We start from the raw sequence: 18,955 nt of genomic DNA on the forward strand, positions 1-18,955 counted from the left end.
CTGGGAGGGCCTTGCCCTTCTCCCTTGGATGCCAGAGGTGCAAAAGTACCCCTGCCCACCCAATGGACGGGGACAGAAGGACCCCAGAAACATCCATTGCCGAGAGGTTGCTCCTCGCTGTGCGACTACCTGCGGGATGAGGACAGGGTGAAGAGCACTACTTCTGCTCTTCTGGTACAAAGAGACTTATAAAGTTCATAATCTAGTGTCTGCTTCAGTCTCTTCTGGGAGGGATGCTTAGGAAGCGGAGGCTTCCCAACAAGTCTCCTCTTCCCAAAAGGAAAGGAAAAAAAGCTCTGAGCCTGGAGGCATTTAGCTCACAGGAGAGGCAGGGCTGCTTTCCACACCTGGACATCTCTCCTTTTCACTCCTCACAAGCTTCCCCATCTCCTCACCACCAGCTTCTGCCACCGGGAAAAAATCACATTTTAAAAAGCTGTCCGCTTTGTTTGCAGAGGAGCACAGTGTGACCGGGGTGACTGTCAGCTGAGCAGCACGGAAGGCACCCATGGGGGAGCGCCGGGAAGATGCCCGCTGGCACGTGATGCGCCGGGAGGAGCATCCCGCGGTGCTGGCCCAGCAGCCACGCGCACTGCAAGATAGGAGGGAGCTGCCAGAGCCCAGACACCCCTGCAAGGATGGCTTAGGGCTGCCAGGACGTCATGCAGTCGCCATCCTTGCCAGCAAAAGGAAGAGGATCTTGATGGAGCATGCAAATGGACGCGCTCCCCATCCTTGGATCTCAGAGTGCAGACCAGCTTGGTAAGCTGAGGAACTCGGAAGACAACTCAGGCTCTCCAGATTTGCACCCATCCCTTCCTGATGCTCCGGTGCAAGACCCCCAAGGCCCCACGTCACCAGGAGCAGGGACCTTGGATCTCAAGGGAGCAGCAACAGCAAGAACTGGGGCTATTCTCAGCACTTAAGCTAGGCACCCAGCACAGAAAGCCTCCCAACCTTCACACCCTGAAGCTACTTATCCAAAGCTACACCAGGACTCAGAGAGAACGCCCCAGCTCATCACTCCAGGGGCTCCAAGACTTCGCTGGACTGTACACACAGGCTGTCCTCTGTCCTCCGTGCCCCAGAGGTTCCCGTCTCCGGCTGTCTGTCCCACCCTGCCCCAGGGAAGGCTGAGATAGCCCTCAGCCAGCCGGTGCAAGCGCAGGGCTCACGTGTTGCCAGCATCAACCCCTGCCCACTGCCTGCTGGTTTCAGCTCCCCCAGGAGATGCAGAAGGTGATGATGCTGGTCCTGCCTTCCAAGGCTGCCCCACAGAAAGGGGCTGGTGAGACACCTCCTGCCATTAACGGGCAGGATCCCGGGCAGCCCCTGGAAGCATCCAAAGTGGGACGAGCATGGGGCTCGTTCCCATCTCCCCCTCTGCCCCCCACTACCATCCCTCTTCCTGCAAGGCTCTGGGGCCCCCAGACGTAGGGAGCTGCTCAGAGGTTGCACCACCCCAGAGGAACAGGCACTCACCCAGACACCATTCCAGGACAACTCAAGCTTCTCTTCCCATTCCCCCCACTCAACCATGAGCGAGACCAGCCTGCAAGCGGCCGCAAGGCAAGCCGTGACCGTGCTCCACGCTCACCTGTGCTCTGCCCCTCCGGAGAGCGGCTTGGAGCTGCTCAGCCTTTGCAACAAACTCCCCTCCGCGGCAAGATATCAGCCTTTGGGTGCTGCTCGCCCCTTCCACGCGCTGGCTGCTCTGCCTGCCTTTGGGATTTTTTTCCTTCTTCCCCCCCTCCCCCCCATGAAGCGTTTTGAATGTGCAGATGCCCCAGCTTCTTAAAATTCAGCCTGGGGGCGTGGGAAGTGTTTTGGAACATGCCCAAGCTGTCTGCTCTGTGCGTGCACGCCGCTAAAAACGATCCACCTACAGCCCCCATCTCCTGCACCGCTTGTCAGCGCCGCCGTGCCTTTCCAAAGATAAGCAAGCTTACACATGCAGCCGGGGATCAAAGCACCCGGAGCAATCCCGTCAGGGCAGGGGGAGAAACTTCTCTGCTCAGAGTCACCAGACAAACTTTTTATGTAGCGGCGGTGAATGAGCAGGGAGCCAAACGGACAGCCCTAGGCACAATGCCCTTGAGCCAGTGCTGCCTCCATCCCCTCCACATTACAGCGAGGAAATAGCATCACTGCTGTGCAGGGAGAAAACAGATGCACAAAAAAAAAAATTTACTTGCTATCAAAGGATGCAGCAGCAGAACTGGGAGATGAACACAGGCCCCCTCAGTGCGATGAGGGTATCACAGTGATGGGCAGAGCTACAAACCTGTTCAGGACACCCAGCTCAGCCTGACAGCCGAGCGTCCATGTGGCAGCGTGGTCCAAGGGAGCGTAAAGTGTCGCCTCCCAAGCAATTCCCAAGTGCTTTACCAACAAATAAACGAGCTACAGAGATTTAATGACTTAACCTGTAAAACACTGCCGGCAAAGCCCAGCTTGTCAAAGACACTAGCAAGCAACTCTTGGTGGGGCAACCAACCAAGGTAACAGGGCAACACCAGCTTACACCAGTTTGTTATCTGGCACCAACAGCCACCATGTTAAAAAAAAAAAGAGCATATAAACCACTGAGGCTGAGATCTGGTCAGGAGAGTCAGGCTGAGCCCTCCTGCCATATGCAGGGTGTACAGTGAAGGCTCCAGGTCCCTGAGGGGTGAGGACAGCAGGACCATCTCCAGCCCAGCAGCCTGGCTCTGGATTCACAACACAAGCTGTTCAAAATCAAGTGACAAGGCTGCTTTTCCCTTTGCTTTTAAATCCCTCTGGCAATCTGGCCTTCAAGTGCTCATCAATCCATTCAGGGCAGTCTCCCCCATCCCCAGCATCACTTCTCTGCAAATTTGAGTGAAATTGATATTTTCCCATCAGAAACATGAAATTTCAAACACCCAGAACATTGAATTTGAAAGCTGACTTTTGTTGGGAAGGTGCTTGTCTCTTTGTTCACAAAAGGGCTCATTTTTCCTGGAAAAGGGCCCAGAATTTGAGTGAAAGATCAATAACATACAGAAAACGGGTCCTTTTATTTAATTTTGCCACAATATCAAAAAGAAAAGAAAGAATCCAATGCTGAGACTGAATGACTTCAAAATATTTTGCATTTGTTACCACATTGTGACACTGGAGCATATATTCAAAGGAGCTCAACAGAAAGGACACAGCCTTTGGGCCACCCCTTAGTGTATCCCCCATCACCTGCTGGTAGCCCACTGGGGACAACATCCTCATCCCAACCCCAGCCCTTTTTGGGGGAATTACTGGAAATTTAATCACTACCTCCTCTGCCCTGCCTTGGATAGAGGCCAAGGAGCTCCCTCACTGAACCGCTCGAGGATGACCCTCTGCCCACTCTAATTACAGGGAAGGGGGTATCAAACTTCTATTTCAATTACAGCCTGGGTGGGGGAAAGAACGAAAATTTAAAAAACCACCGTGAAGACACAGCATTCAAGATGCTGTGCAACAGTCATGACATGCTGCGTCCTCCCCAATCCATATGGGGGAAAACTAACACTTTGGCAAATTTATGAAGATGTGTGAAAGTGATTATATTCCTGAAAATATCTCAAGTGGAATGGCCTACCTGGCATATTTTGTTAGTCATGAAACACGCTCCCTCCACCGACTGTAGTTTGTGGCTTCCCATCTGCTTAAATACTTTAAATACTGAAACTTTCTTTTTTTTTTTTTTAAGCCGAAATAGCACGCCAGCAGCCGCGGCATACTGCTGACTCAGGGGCGCGGGACGGGGACACGCTCACCACGTGAAAGGGATGCAGGAGGTACCACGCCAGGAAGGCAAGAGATGCACCACCTGGGTGGGAAGTCCTGCCTCCGGCCGAGAAATGCAAGAGGTCAGCTTGTGTTAATTGTCCGGCAAGGGAGTGCCAAGTGCGAAGCAAAAGAAGAATATTTTGGGTCAAGTGTGGGCATGAAAGTGAAAAGGTTAAAGGAAAGAAATGGCTCTGGTTGGCCATTTTGATTTCATTTTGCCAGACATAAAAAGCAAAAGTTGTAAAGCTTACGAGTCCCCGCTGCCAAGCCCAGCTTTCGGTCAGACAGGGGGTTTAGGGGCACTTGGTCCAGGGCAGCCGCCACCCTGACCCCCGTGATTCCTGCTTTCACGGGCAGCAATGCCCCTCTCATCCCAGGGGAGTCGGGAGAAGGCTCCAAGGCACCAGGGCTCGCTAAACCCCAAGACACGGCTGGCATCCCCCCAGAGGGACCCGGCTGCCTTCCCCTGCCCTCTCCTGCTCTTTAGTTAATAGCTTCTATTTTAAACCCCTGGCTGGAGCCACTCTGACCGCAGCGGCAGGAGGTGGGGTGGGCACGCGTGGGGATGCAGCCAGAGCTCAGCGCTGGTGGCAGGGGTGGGGGAAGGGGGGGGGGGGGGCAAGCCGCAGCGATAGCACCTCCCTGCACACACCAGGCTTCGGCACCGGGTGCAAGGGGAACCCAGCCAGGGCTCCCTGGCCAAGGGGAAGCCATGGGCAGCAGAGAAACATCCCCCCAAAACAGCTCGGGCACAATCCCATTCCCACCAGGCTTCCCTGGAGGTGCCCTTAGATGTGCTTGAGCACCCCACACCCTGGGAAAACTCTGGGCATCAACACCAACCAAGCATTTCACCACAAAGGGATAGTTTTGAGTCACTTAAGCAGCTATCTACCGGTTGCACAAGGCGATGGCAATTGCATCCCGCACAGCAACAGTGCATAGTACTCACAGCGTAACTACAGTGCAATTACTCTTAGCCTGATTATGGAGAATGATCAAACTAGATGGGAGCATCTCGGCCGAATCGCCTCCTCCCCGGGGCGTGTGGGCTGTGCTGTAGAAACCCCAGCTATAGATACAGGTAAAGTAAGAGCAGAGACCAGCAGAATATGATGAACATTTTCCCAAATGGCAGCGCAAAGCTGAATGTTAGGTGATTTACAACGGATTCCCTCCAAGTGAAAATCTCTCTTACCACGGTGGAGGGTTTTTTACAGCTCATTTGGCTTTTCATTTGCTGAATGGCTTTGTGCTGTTTTCCCTTGCAGGACGGGGCCTCATCACTTGTGTTTTCTTACAGATTTTTTTTTTTTCTCCTAAGAGAAAACCATCTCTCCTCCTGTTCTCCGTGAGCCTAATTCTGCATCCCCAGCTGGTGTGCAAGAGTATTGGAGTTACTCCTACCTTCCAGGGGGATAAATCATGTCGGAGGCAGGGGCTTTTGTTCAAGGTCCAATATGTGGAAGAGGAGTTTCTCCTTCCAAATGGAGATAGTCCCCAGGAGAAATAATCCCACTGGAAATAATCCACTGCAAAGAAGGTTTATTGCATCTTTTTAAAGGCTTTTTCTTACTGACAATTGATGAGTTCATAGCTACAAATATCCATTAGAGGGTTTATTTTATTTCTTGTTAGAAAATAAAATAAAAAGGCAGAGCCTGAGAAGAGTAAAACCAGCCACAGAGACTGAAGACTGACAGCAGCTGACTGGCAGACAGTGAGTGAAAATGCTCTGACAAGCTGAAATGTTTTTTCTTTCATTGAAATCACTCCCTTTCCGAATGACTAATACGCAGCTATCGCACCATGGATATTTCCAGAGTGATGAGATGTTTTTAAAATATCTCACTGTGCCTCAAAATATCTCACTCTGGCTCAATAGATCATCCAAAACACCACCCACAGAAATCATAAATAAATAGATACTACACTGCCATAAAAGAGCAGACTGGCCAGGGCCAGGGCAGCATCCTTCATTGGCAAGCAAACGAGGCCACTGAACTCCTCACCCCAGTGTGCGACTCCTGCAGCAAGGCTCTTGCGAGATGGAGACACCAAACCCTTGCAAGCAGAGCTGGACAACTTCTCCTCCCTCAGCACCTTTGCAAATCTGTCTTGTACAGATTAGCTCCTTGGTATCACAGAGCTCTCCTTGAATGAGCAAACTGGATGCAAGAGGTACAGTGGACTCCGTGGTACCAGCAACCACCTGCACTCACCACAGCACAGAGGCCCCCAAGAAGGTGGCTGACAGGCTGTGACCCACAGGGCACCCCTGGAACCCCCCTGGCACCCCGCTGCCCTACAGAACAGCTCCGAACGCCAAGCAGCAGGACCCAGAAATGCTCCATCCCACTCCCTGCCCCTAAGCACCCAGTGATGCTGCCGCGTCCCCTTTGCACATCGCTCCCCTGGCAGCCAGCAAAGAGGGTTGGGAAAGGACACCCACACCCTGGGAACAGCCGGTGCTTGGGTGGCACGCCGGCGGGGGTGCCAGCCCGGCAGCCCCCACATCACCTCGCCCTGGCCCCACCGGCAGTGGGTCCCAGTCCCGCACACAGCACCCCACTTCAGAGCCAGGAAACTCCTGCCCTCGTGACAAAGGCTCCAAGGAACTGCAAGCAAGCGGTTGCAAAGCCACTCCCAGGCAGATGATGGGGGTTTTTATATATATATATATTTTTATATATATATATATTTTTTTTTACACATTTCAATGCACTCACTCCACACTCAGAAAGGAAAAAAGCAGCAAAATGGCAACAAGGCAGCACTGAGCAGAGCGGGGCACCCGTGGGCTGACCGGCCTTGCATATGCTCCAGCGCCACTGCGGGGAGAGGGCTTGGGACAGCCCCCCGGGCAGCCCTCCTCCCTGCCGGGAAGGGACCCCAGGCCCAGCTGGGCTTGGATCTGGGTGCAAGGACAACTCCACTTAGTAACACAAGCAAAACTCCGGCAGAGCCTGAGCGCAGATGGACTTCAAAAGCTCCCCAAATCCCGATGCCCCCCAGCTGTGACACCCCCAACCGCAGGCAGCTGCAGTCCGGCCTGGCACCACTGGCTCTGCAGGAGCTGCACCTGCCTCTGCTCTTCCCCAGGAACCAGGCAACACTTTTTGTTTTGCTGATTGAGGGAAAACAGAGCAAATCGTTTTGAGGAACTGAAAATGGGCTGCTTTACTTTTCTCAGCAAGATAAAAAAAATTGTTCAGATCACCCAGGCTGTATTGTTCCCAAGTTGTTTCCTCTTTAGAGGCATCTCCTAAAGTGCATTTTGAAATCTGGGGAGATGAAGTGGCTTTTCAGAACACCCAAGTCAAAATATATTCCTCAGAAACCACAGACAGCCTGACACATATAGTCTTTTTTTTAAAAAGGGCTGAAACTACTTGTCCAGCACAGCAGAAATTGGTGGTTTCCCTGGGTTTGGGAAAGGAAAACACCTTGCCCGTAGAAATTCAATCCTGCTGTTGATGGACATGGGGAGCCTAGCATCAGGATGCTGCAGCAATCGGCCATCGACAGCCAGCACCCCTGGCATTGCTCTGCCTGTCCAGCCAGCCCTAGTCCTTCCTGGCGACCCCCGCCTGGCTTTTCCCTCTGCTTTCCTTTCCTCCACTGGGAACGGGCAGCCCTGGGGGGCTGCAGGGAGATGGCAGAGATGCTGCAAAGGCAGGAGAGAGAAAGCCAAGGCCCCGCATTTCCAATGAAGATAGCTCCAACATCTGTCCTCAGCCAGAAATGTATTCACCCGCACAGACACACTCATCAGATGAGGCTCTAAAATATTTACTGCCCAAATATCAATCCTCATAAAGCGAGGCAGCCATTTGGGCTCGGGGAGGGGGAAGGAGACGGGGCAGGTTGTCAATAATGTCATAACCACGGGCAATTTTATGTATCTCTGGAAATGGCCAAGGAACACGCAGTTTGACAGATGTGCAAACGGGTAATGCAGGCTTCCCAGTTATGAGCATGAGGATGTCAAGAGGAATAGATGAGCAGTAATTCAAAGTATATTGGGCTTAGAGAAGTACACGGGCATCGTAATGAATACGGGATGGGCACCGCGGTGGAGGGGGGGCTGGAGGGGTGGCGGTGGCACGCTGGTCTGGGAATGCAGCCCCTGCCAATGCTGCGGAGCCACTGCGGGGACAAGGGACCTGGGCGGGTACCTGGCGGGCAGAGCCATGCTGCCATGGGGTGTTACTGCACCAAGGGACGTGTCAGCCTGCTTGTCGCTTCCTGGGGCTGGACCGACCTCCAGGCTGACTTCTTCCTCCTCTGCAACTGCCTCTCCACACACGCCTCTCCCACCATTGTGCCACTTTTCCTTTCCCATGCTGAGAAACTCAAGGCTTTGGCCAAGTACCTGCATTTTTCACCAAGAACAGTCAAAAAAAAAATCTCACCATGAAACCAAATTAAGTTTCAAGTTTAGGCTCAGCAGAACTACTACTTTTTTTTTTTTTTGCTTCCATTTCCAAACTAAAACCCAACCCCCAGCACCGCAGCAAGGGCCGCCGCCGCCCCCAGCCCCGCCTGCGAGGCGCAGGCACTGCTCACACCTATGACTAGTGCCTCACCCAGCATTTCCCCATCCCACCTCAGCTCTTTTAAAAAAGCATCATCGCACAGACGCACGCTACACCTCCAGCCACACGCTGCCTGCCGCCTCCGGCACACACTCCCACCCCGGACCTGTGGATCCCAGCAGCACGGAGGACCACGGAGGCTGGCCAGCTTCCAGCACAAAGCTAAGGTGCTGGAAATAAAGAAAACTCAAATTAAATACAAACGAATGATGCCGGGACGTGCTTCTCGGGTGTTTGCTTTGCCGGAGGAGTGCTGCCGCACGCTGCGAGGGGGAGCAGCAGCCGGTCCCAACTGACCCCACTTGGCCAGCCTGGAATGGCACGCACTGACATCTCGGTTCTGCTCTTTCTTCCCCAAGATTCGCCTCCTTCGGCATTTCTGGCAGTGAAATTCCCACTCCCCCAGCTCCCGCGGTGCTCTTCAGAAGGACACAGCCACCGGCTGCAGCGGTGGAGCCCAGCACAGCCTTCCTCCCTCTCCAGTTCCACCTGCAGCTCCTGCAGAGAAGTTCATTGTTTTTCCACATCCCGGTGCTTTCAGAGTAGGGGGGAAATTACTCACGAAGGCAACCAGGCACCCTGCACACCAGCAAACCCCACAAAGGTGATTTTTCCTGTGGAAAAATCCATGAATCACTGTAAAAGTCAGTCTGGCTTGAACCAAGACACACTGCTCACCATCGTTTATTAGAATGAATTAATCAGCAATCTTTTTCCTGGCTGATTTCATGAAATATGACTTATCCCAACCATTCACTAAAAAGTTATTACAACATCCAGCTGCAAACTTCCCCTGCACGTGCTATGTGAGCTTTCCCCATGGCTCATGGAGTGCCACAGCGGTTTGCTCGGTCAAATGCCCGATGCCTGAGTAAGCTTGAACCTTAAGGAAATGTTTACTACAGGTCTCAGACCTCGTATTTTCACTCCCAGTAGACACTTCTGGGACTGCCCGTTCCTGCCGACGTGCTGCCCAGTGAACAATCCCGCTGGAGCCAGGGAGCCCTAGGGTGCCGCAGCCTTGGGCCAGGGGTGACACCACGAGGAGGAAGGGGCACGGGTGGCGAGGAGCCTGACACGCAGCACATCTCCTCCACCTTCTTTAAAACCCATGTGCAGCCACCACCCAGCCACGCCACACGCGGGCAGATGCCAGGAAGGGCAGGCAGGGGCAAAGGGGCAGGCAGGGGCTCCAACGAGGCAACCAGGTGGGAACAAACCCGTGATGAGGGCTTCTTTCCAACAACTGCCCATGCTATAATTCCACTTATTTTCTCCTGCCAGCACCCTCCTGTGCACAAGATCTCTGCCGTGACACGGTGTAAGAACAGCAGACTTCAATGCCCACAGTTGCGATAGCAGAAAAGAGATAATTGCACTTCTAAGAGCAGCAGTAACTTCTCTCAGGGAAACTTTTCCTGCTAATGAGGCTGTTCTGGTCTGAAATTCAGTGAGGGTGAAGAGGGCTGGTCCTGCTGGCAGCTCATGGTGGGTGCAGGCAGAGGGCAGGCAGGTGTGGGGAAAGCAGCCCAGGGAACCATCGTCACGGTCCCAACCTCATCTCTTTGCAGTTTGCTGGAGTTTAATTTCCCAGTGCTAGCACTGCACCAGTGAGCCGACTTGCATTTATTTCTCCTTAAAAAATAAATTCCACTGTATCAGCTATTGTCTCCACTGCCTCCTCTTGCCTTTGGCTACGAGCTGGTTTCAAGGCATCTCCCAGTAGAGCTGCACCTGCCATCCAACCCTAGGCCTCTGCAGAGGATTTTCTGCATCAGTGCCCACATGCTCACAGGTCCCAGGGAGCCCGGGGCTGGCACCGCCAGGGGTGACGGGACAAGCCTCTCTGCTGATGACTGCCAGCTGCTGAGCAGGTCGCCCGGGCTGTAGTGACTGGAGGCAGAGGTAGCGATTTGCGTGCTCACCTGGAAAGGCAGACATCCTCCTATCCCTTGCAGAGCTGCTGAGAAACCAGCTCCTGGCTTTTCTCCTAAAAGTTTACCACCACCACACTTGAGCTGCAAGGGGAAGATGCAAAATCCCTTCTCCCTTGGTCCAGGCACTGCAGCGGTAAAGCCAGAGGTGAGCCAGCTCTGCGGGAGAACCAGCTTCCAGGGAAATGCTTGGAGGGTCACAGCAGCCAGCTGGGACTCCATCTCCCCTTTTGTAGGGACCCAGGACCACAGCTGCAGCACGCCCCAGGGCAGAGACACCGCTCCCCAGCACCAGCCCTGCTCCTCATCGGCATGCCGGGCACACGCATCCCAGCGGCACGGGGCTGCTCTCCCGGAATTCAATGCGTGTGCCCAAGCAGTGGCAGCAGGAAGGCTTGGAAAAGCAGAGCAAGAGAAGAGAACAGGAGGGAGGCGCAAGGCGCAGCATGGCAGCTCAGGCTGCAAAGCCCCAGCTGGCAGCATTGCTCCTGTTACCTGCACGACCTTGGGAGCCCCGGACAAGCTGCAGAGATGAGAGGGAAAGCGTCCAGCGGCATCTCTGCATGCTGCTGGGGACATGGAAAGTCAGGCAGGGGACAGAGGGGTGGGTGCCATTTAGGCTGTGCCACCCCAGCAATGGAGCTCGCCGGGTGGGCCAGGTTGCTTTTACGTGTGTCTCAACCCCTTCCCCAAAAACACAGCTCCCAACCCCAAGCCGCCTTTGCACAGCACGTCAGCGGGTCTTTGGTTTTGCTCCCACAGGAGCACTTGCATGGGAAGAGGTGCACCCCCGCGTCGCTCCCCTCGGACCCAGCTCTTGCAGGGGGCAGCGGCAGGAGGAGGGGGCAGGCTCTGCCGGCGCTGCCCGGAGGGAAGGGCAGCAGCCTCCCTCTGCCATGCAGGAGGCAGTGCCAGCACGCAGGCAGGCTCCCCAGATCACAGCATGCGTATCTTGAGAGCTCACAATAAATATTTAAAGGTGGAGGGGAAAAAAACCCCGCTCCTCTCTGCGAGTTCTCTGTCTTTGCTCTGGGATTGAGGCAGAGACAGACAGAAATATGACAAAGGAGACGCAGGTTTCAGCAAATCATGGGCACATCAGAAGCGATGGCTTTCAGATGCCGGCTTTGCTGCAAGATAAATTCCCTCCTGGCCGCATGCCTGACAACCCTGACAGCCCTTGGGGACTGCAGGTCTGCTTTCCCTGCACATACGCAGGGCTGCAGCAAGCCCACCTCCTTACATCCATGCACCCCAGAGAATGCCCAGCCCGCGACGGGAGCCAGGCATTACCTAGATCCCTTTCCAAGCCAGTTAAAGCTGGTCCTGACCCATGGGGGTACGCGTGTTCCTCCTTGCCCTGTCTTGCGTGCATGCAAGACGTGATGGGCTCTACATCGGGGTGTCAGACAAATGCTCCCAAATCCCTGTCCCCACAGCAGAGTTCTGCCAGAGGGGCAAACCACGGCTCAGCTTTCTGGATGCCTCACATGAGCAATGGCGGGGTGGGGGGGAAGGATGGGAGGTGACAGCCCTACCCAGCTCCCACAGCCCCGTGCTGGGCCACCACTTGGAGGCAGTGGCCGGAGCAGCCACAGAGGACGGGCTGTTCTGTATGGCAAGGCTGTCCTCAGGATGCTTTTATTTCCAGAGAGAGCTCATTAGCTCCGGTTGTGTAGCAGTTCGGGGTTTTTTTTCCCCTGTTATCAAGAGCTGGAAAACTCCACTGAATAGTATCTCCAAGCACGAGTGGAACAAAGACAGGGCACAGGGGGAGAGCAGCAACAAAACCGGAGATAATCAAAGCTGCTGCTGCAGCCTGGTATCACTTAGATCTCCATCTCATTTGGATTTCCCAGCTGGAATGGTCGCCACTTGCCCAGCCCCCAGCAGCCCCCTGTGCACCTGCAGGACCCATCCAGAGCTGGCTCTGCTCAAAGAGGGTTCAGAGCTGCTGTGCTGTGCAGGAGGGTTTGAGATGGCTGGGAACCAGATTCAAGGCTCCCTGGAAGCAGCCCACTGGATTGGATGGGATGCCAGGAGCCAAAGGGGCTTGTGCATGTACTAGGCAAGGATCTGTCCCTGGCACGGCTACAGGAGGGGTTTAATCCAGGCACATCCTACCCAAGGCAGGTGCTCAGGGATGCTCGGGCAGCGCTGCCCTGCCGGGATCGCTCTGCAGCAGCCACCTCTTTATCAAGCCCTGATGTTCCTCACCCACTGCTGCACAGTTCAGCACATGCTGCAGGGGATGCAGCCGAGAAAACACAACGACAGGGGATAAGCCAACTCCCCAGATATGATCACAAGCCCCATTATCTCCTTAACCATCCCAGATCTATTCCTCCTTATCTAAATCCTCCTTCTGTTCCTTCCCATCTCTTAATGTGGTTGCTCTTGGAGCATCGAAGCCTCCCCAGAAGTGAGGGAGGCTGCAGGAGAGCCTGATGCCCCGGGCTGCCACTCACCACAGCTAATGGGATAGACTCCAATTGACTGGCTCCGGCGATTTAAAGTTAATAAAATGTTAAAAGCAGCCCTATAAATCATCCATGCAGGAAGTGACCTGGACAGGAGGCCTAACGAGTTAGCAGAGGGTTTTATTTAAAAGCCATTTGTCTGAGAAGTGCAACACAAAGAGTCAAATAACTCTCAGGGAAACAGCAGTGCTGGAGCTACCAGGAGGATTAGAGTGGGCTGGATATTTATGGCCGCGGACGGCAGCCCTAGCAGCGCTAACTGCCCCCAATTCCCTAGCCGGACAGCTGGAGCATCCCAGCTGATCCCAGCTCCAGAGGTATGAGAAGGGAACTCCCAAAGGGAATCAGGACAAGTCAGATCCCAGCTACAACTTGTGTTTTTAGCTCACTGGGGCTACTGTGACCCTCTCACAGACCTCCCAAAACAGGAGTCTTGAGCCCATGCCCACAGGGTGACAGGCTGGCGACATCCACATCTTCCTCCAAGCCCCAGCTGCCCAGCACAGGGTAATACACATGTGGACAAGTTGTGATTATCCTGTGTTACCAGACACAGCCACCACCTCTGTTTGCAAGGAGGAGCTCGAAAACGAAAGGCCCTAAAGTCTAAAAACCCAAAACAATCCCAGAAATTGAGGTTTTGGGTTCTAAACCTAAATTTTCACTCCGCAGCCATGAAGACTGATTTTGCACCCCTCAGGAGGGCGGTCAGCCCCACAGCAGCCTCAGCCCCAGCTCACAAACCCAGTTCTACTTCCTTAACCTTAAAAAAAAAACCCTACTGTGATGTGCAAAGAGCAGACGAGTGTGTTTCACTGGGCCAGGGGCTCAGTCCCCCTCCAGACACACAGCCACCCCCAGCCACCCTGCATCCTCCTGCCACAGGAAGCCTCCGAAATACCCCAAAGGCCTTTTACAGTGGGAGCAAAGGCAGTGCACGCTTGGGAAGCCTCCAGAGCATTGTTAAAAGGCAAATTATAGACAATTATCCTCCAAAGTACATCAGGGAAGCAGAGGCAGCCACCAGGCGCTGGTCCCACCCAAGCCTGGCTCCTTGCAGCAGCCCAGGCTACCTTCTAAAACTACGAGCAAATTCACAGGTGGGATACAGTCTGCCAACAACCGGCTACATCAGGAGCGATGCCACCTTCAAAATCACCTTTTAATTGCAAGACAAGGGCAGTTCTCACCCCTGACCCAGCACCTGGCCCTCCCAGCAAGCGGAGGGGGAGAGGAGCAGCCTGCCAGCAGCTGTGCATGCTGCCCAGGGGACAGAGCCCACCTGGGCAAGGCAGGAGGTGCAACGACCCGAGACATAACCTAGCTTTCAGCTGCATTAGCAGCCTCCTTGCTGTTCACAGACAAAGGATGCGGTCCTTACCTTGGGAGGGACGCGAGAGGCTGGGTGCGGGTGCAGCTGGTTCTCCCCACCTGTGACAGGCACCTTCCTGGGGGAGCAGGGAAGCCTAGCAGCGCCGGGGGGCTGTGGCCGGGGGGCTGCTCCAGTGGCTCTGCGGGTGCTGAGGGCGGCTCATGGCTCCCGGGTGCAGGGGGCTGTAGGTGAGAAGGCACAGGAGATGTCAGGCAGGGAACGCATGGCCTCGAGCGCCCACCGAGCAAACCCACCCCACAGCAAGCTTGACTTGAAAATTAGGAAGGTGAAGAACTTTAAATATTGACTTTTTTCTATATTGCTTTTATTTCCCCCCTCCCCATCATCAAGGAAACAAGAGAAGCCACATGGGACCTGCTTAGCTCCGGACCCTTAAGCAGATGTGAACACCTGAAAAGGTCCAGCACCCCCTGAGGGGCTCCTGGCAGGCACAGGGTGGTATTTGGGAGCAGTTCCTACGGGGTGTTACTGTGCTTCCAGCATCCCTGGTCCACAGGAAGCACAAGCTTGCCTGGGCAAGCAGCCCACCTGCCCGCACTGATGCATGCAGCCAAGAACATGCAAGGGAAGGACCCCCCAGCAAAATGGGCCGAGTTGGGGGTCTCATGAGGCCAGGGGAGCTCTCCCTCCTGCTACCTCAGAAATACTAAGAGAAAGCAGGTCCATGACTTGCTGATCTGCAGGTATTCCTGCCAACTTCAATGCTGAAAGAGAAGTGAGACCCTTTTCTGATGGAGGAGGTGGCACCCTTCACCCCTCCTCTAACCAGCCTCACCTCCCTGTGCAGTGCTATCCTCTCCAGCACGGGTTTGATTTAATGCATTTATTTAGCAGTGAGGTCCCCAAGGCAGAGCTCACATCCTCTTTTGCGTCTCAAACAGTTTTGAGCAGTCCGTGTGTAACAAATTAATAATAAAGTGATGGCGCCTTGAAAAATAGACTCTCCCATCCTCAGAAAAGGGGCTGCATCTCCCAATTACTCCAAAGGGCACCGCTTTAGACCTTGCTGAGCAAATGGTATTTAGCCACAGCCACCTTTTAATGGGAATGATGTGATCCTGCAAGGGCTGCGGTCAAGTGTATCGCATCTTAAGATACCCTCATGCTGCACAGGGAGAGGGCAGGGAGGAGGAGGAGGGATGGAAGCAGGTGCTGTTAGCGGAGGTGGTTTTTAGCAGCCATCCCCAACCTGAGGTCTGGCAACCTACCCCAAGCTGCCAGTTACACTCAGCATCTCTCGGTCATGAAAAGTATCCATGAGGTTAGCAGCAGAGGCTGGCAAATATTTGCCAAGGATTCCTCCAAATCTCCAAGCCCACCATGCACTTGCTGCAAATTTGTTTGCTGATCGTGGTCCTTATGCTAATTTGCAAAATGGAGAGCAAAAAGTAAGACAGCTGTACTGCTGAAGAGGGAAGGGGAGTGAGGAGGATACTACTTCACCTGGAAGACAACTTCACCGACCCTAACAAGGGCTCAGTAATTAACACCTGCAGCACTGGAGCACAGGGGGGTCTAGTGCCCAGCTCCTGATGCTGCCTGTGGCTGAGGGAAGCGATCTCTCAGTGAAGGCAGCAACAGGGAATGGAAGGATGCTGCTGGGGGTGGCGATAGCTGCGTGTCAGGAGCACCTCTGAGGTATAGGGGCAGCAATTTCCCCAGCCCAAGCTCCCGGCACGGGTATGTTGCAAAGGGGTGGTGGGAAAGCACCCCCTCCCCTTCCCTGCTCCCCCTGCCTCTGTCCCCAAAGAGGTTTCCACCAGTCTCTCCCCTGGCTTCTCCTCTGATCTTGGCACCTTGCCAAGCTCCAGCCCAGGCCAAGCAAGCTGCTAATTAGCTGCACTAATTAATCACAGTTTCCATTGTTTATTCTTTTGTTCTCACACAAACAGGAACGCTACCCGCATGGTGAGCTGCCATGCGGCTGCAGAGCAAAGGTGGTGGAGCTGGGACCGGGGGCACTGACCACCCCTGGCTGCTGCCACCACCGCGGGGGCACGGAGCCGCTGGAGCACACGTGCCACCATCCCAAGTCCCACCTATGGCCACCAGCACCACAGCCTGCCTCTCTCCAGCCATGGGGCTGGCTGTCCCTCCATCAGATCCCCCCAGGGAGCCACCCCACATCTGCTCCCAGGAGCAGGCACCACAGCCACAGCCGGCACACGGCCCCGGTGCACCGCCAGCCACCCGCCTCCCCATACACCGGAATCCTGCCTTTGTGCCGCTGGATCCACTGCCCCAGCATTAGGCACCTGCCCATCCCGAGCTAACCTCCAGAAAGCTCCCTGGGGAGGGGGGAAGTAGGGGGGGGGCCTTCCCTGGGGTATCCCCGGTATGCCAGAGGCATGGGAGGGCAGGAGGACACCCCGGCTGTGACTCCTTGCCAGCGCTAGCAGGCTGTGCTGGGAATGAACACAACAGACCATTTACCTCTCCTCTCCACTCCCTCTGTCAGGGCTTTTTTTAACCAGGTATTTGGGGGGGAAGAAAAAAAAAAAGATGACACCAATGGAGAAAAAAGAACTGTTAGTCCAAGGGAGCTTGTGTTGTTAAATACAGAGAAATCCAAGTCTGGAGTCCAACAGAGGCCAAGGTTTCTGGGCTTTGACACAGCTCACAAGCTGGAGCACAATGAGAAAATACGTGCACAGAAATAGCCAGGCAGGATAAAGGATTTACTGCCTCTTTCACAGAAAACAAAAGAATAAGCTTAAACACTCCATTTAGGAGCGCGGGGGGAAAAAAAAACCCACACAACAAACCCAATCTGCACGTAGAATATTTGAGCAGCAGGATTACTGGGAGGTGAAGAGAAACCAAATCCTGCCTGTCCGGGGTGCAGGAGGTGACGAGGACGCTGCGGTGGGGCAGCAGCATCCCCAGGGAGCTTCTCACCGGGCCTGCACTAATCCCCAGCAGCATCTTGCAGCGAGCGCACACACAACAGGCCAGGTCCCACCTCAGAGCCACCCTGTCCCTCCCCACCTGCCCTGCCCTGGGGCAGGTCGGCACAAGCACAACCCAGCTGTGGGTCAGAGCATCCCGGCACAGCCCACTGTCATACTAACATCTGTGCCCTCTCCTGTCTGGATCACTTCTCGTGGGCTGATCCTGGCAGCGAGATCACCCTTTCTGCTGAAGTCCCTCTCTGGGGTCCATCGCGCCGGTGCCACACACCCCAGCTAACGGGGCTGGGGTTGCCTGGCTTTCAGACAGGCTCTTCCATGATGGGAAGGCTCCAGGCTGGTGGCTGCTCTCCATTTTGTGAGGAAATCATCCCAGACTGCCTCCGTGGGGCCACGGCTGGGGAGGCCTGATGGAAGGAGAGCTGGGGCTGGCAGGGGTTTGGGGGAAATTTTCCCTCCCACCACCTCTCCATGTTTGTCCTTGTTGAAGAGGGAAGTTTGGAGTTCCCTGAAAGTTTCCTCCAACTTCTATGAAAGAGAAACTCTTCAGAGAACAGACGGGAACCCAGTTTCCCTGATAAAAGTGCTGCAGTGGGATTTTTTGTGGATTTCTTTTCTTTCTTTCTTTCTTTCGAGTAGCACCAGCCAGAACAGAGCATTGCAACCAGTCAGGCAGAAGGTCTTACCCTTTCCATGGCAGGACACCAAGTCTCCCAGCTGGAGACCAGGACAGAACCCATCCCTGGTCCTGCTGAGAAGCAAGTTAAAAGCCAAAGCCATCATTACTGGGATGAAACACCACAAGATTCACAAACCCGCTTACTCCTCCAGCCTGGAAGCGCTCGTGCCAGAGCAGCTCAGACTGTATTTCTGAAACCCCCAGGCGGCTGGGAGATGCTGGTGGGTCATTTAGTCCATTCCCCCTTTGGAAATGGGGTTTCACTGTGCCTAAAGCACACCCAACGGCTACGGTCAAGCCTAGCCTCCAACATCTCCAGCAAATCCAGTCCTACAACCCTCCTTGGCAGCTTACACACTGCTTAATTGCCCTGATATGCACTGAGGGGTTTTTGGTAAAAAGCAGCTGATTTCTCAGCAGCAACAAATAGTTGGGAAAGCTTTCTCTCTGGCAAACTCTCTCTATTGTTCATCCCTTTCATACAAAATGTTCCTAATGAAGAGGGAAAGAAAGATCTTGGCTTCTTTCAAAACAATCTGAAATATTATATTAAAAACATGCACCGACGGTTGACATATTTAGTGCATTGCTTTATAAAGCAAATTGCCCGAGCTCATTCAGCGCTTGACACCATTACAGCAGCACATAACTACATGGCTGGGAGGATACACTGTAAGAAGTCCCACTCTGGGGGGGCTACGGAGCACCCTGGAGCAGCCAGAGCACCCTGACTCCGGCTTCAGTGGTAGCTGAAAGCCACCAGGATCACCCAGACCCCAAAGAGAGGGGTGTTCAAGCACCACCCAACATGCTAACATGAGGATTACAGCAGGTTTCAGACCTGTGAATCCCCCTTGCTCCTCATCTAGACATCTGCAAAGGTCCGAGGCTGGGAGGATGCAGTACATGCCGTGCCAGGCTCTCCCCGCAATGGGCACCCACGCTGTGGGAGCAAACCTCAGTGTTTCCCTCGCCACACCAAGCCTAATCCCTTGGAAATGGGAAGAACCTCTCAGTTCAGTAGGTTTTGACCTGGGGATGTCTGGGTTTCTGCCCATTTCTAAGGGGAAAGGAGACAACCTGCCCTCAGTGGGAGCACATGAGAAAACAGGCACTAGAAGCACCAAAACCTGACAATTTCTGTCCAAACTTCAAGAGAAAATGCACTCA

The 18,955-nt window shown here is 54.2% G+C and overlaps 1 protein-coding gene across 1 annotated transcript in view; it reads right to left on the reverse strand.

Annotated features, from left to right (window-relative positions):
- LINGO1 (leucine rich repeat and Ig domain containing 1) overlaps window positions 1-18,955 on the reverse strand; it is a 169,621-nt gene that overhangs the window by 140,254 nt on the left and 10,412 nt on the right. Inside the window, exon 2 of the mRNA XM_056347506.1 lies at window positions 14,186-14,358. The gene's annotated coding sequence lies outside the window, so the exon portion shown is untranslated. The remainder of the gene's footprint in view (window positions 1-14,185; window positions 14,359-18,955) is intronic.

This window comes from Falco biarmicus, chromosome 7 (assembly GCF_023638135.1).
Source record: "Falco biarmicus isolate bFalBia1 chromosome 7, bFalBia1.pri, whole genome shotgun sequence".
Classification (NCBI taxonomy): Eukaryota; Metazoa; Chordata; class Aves; order Falconiformes; family Falconidae; genus Falco; species Falco biarmicus.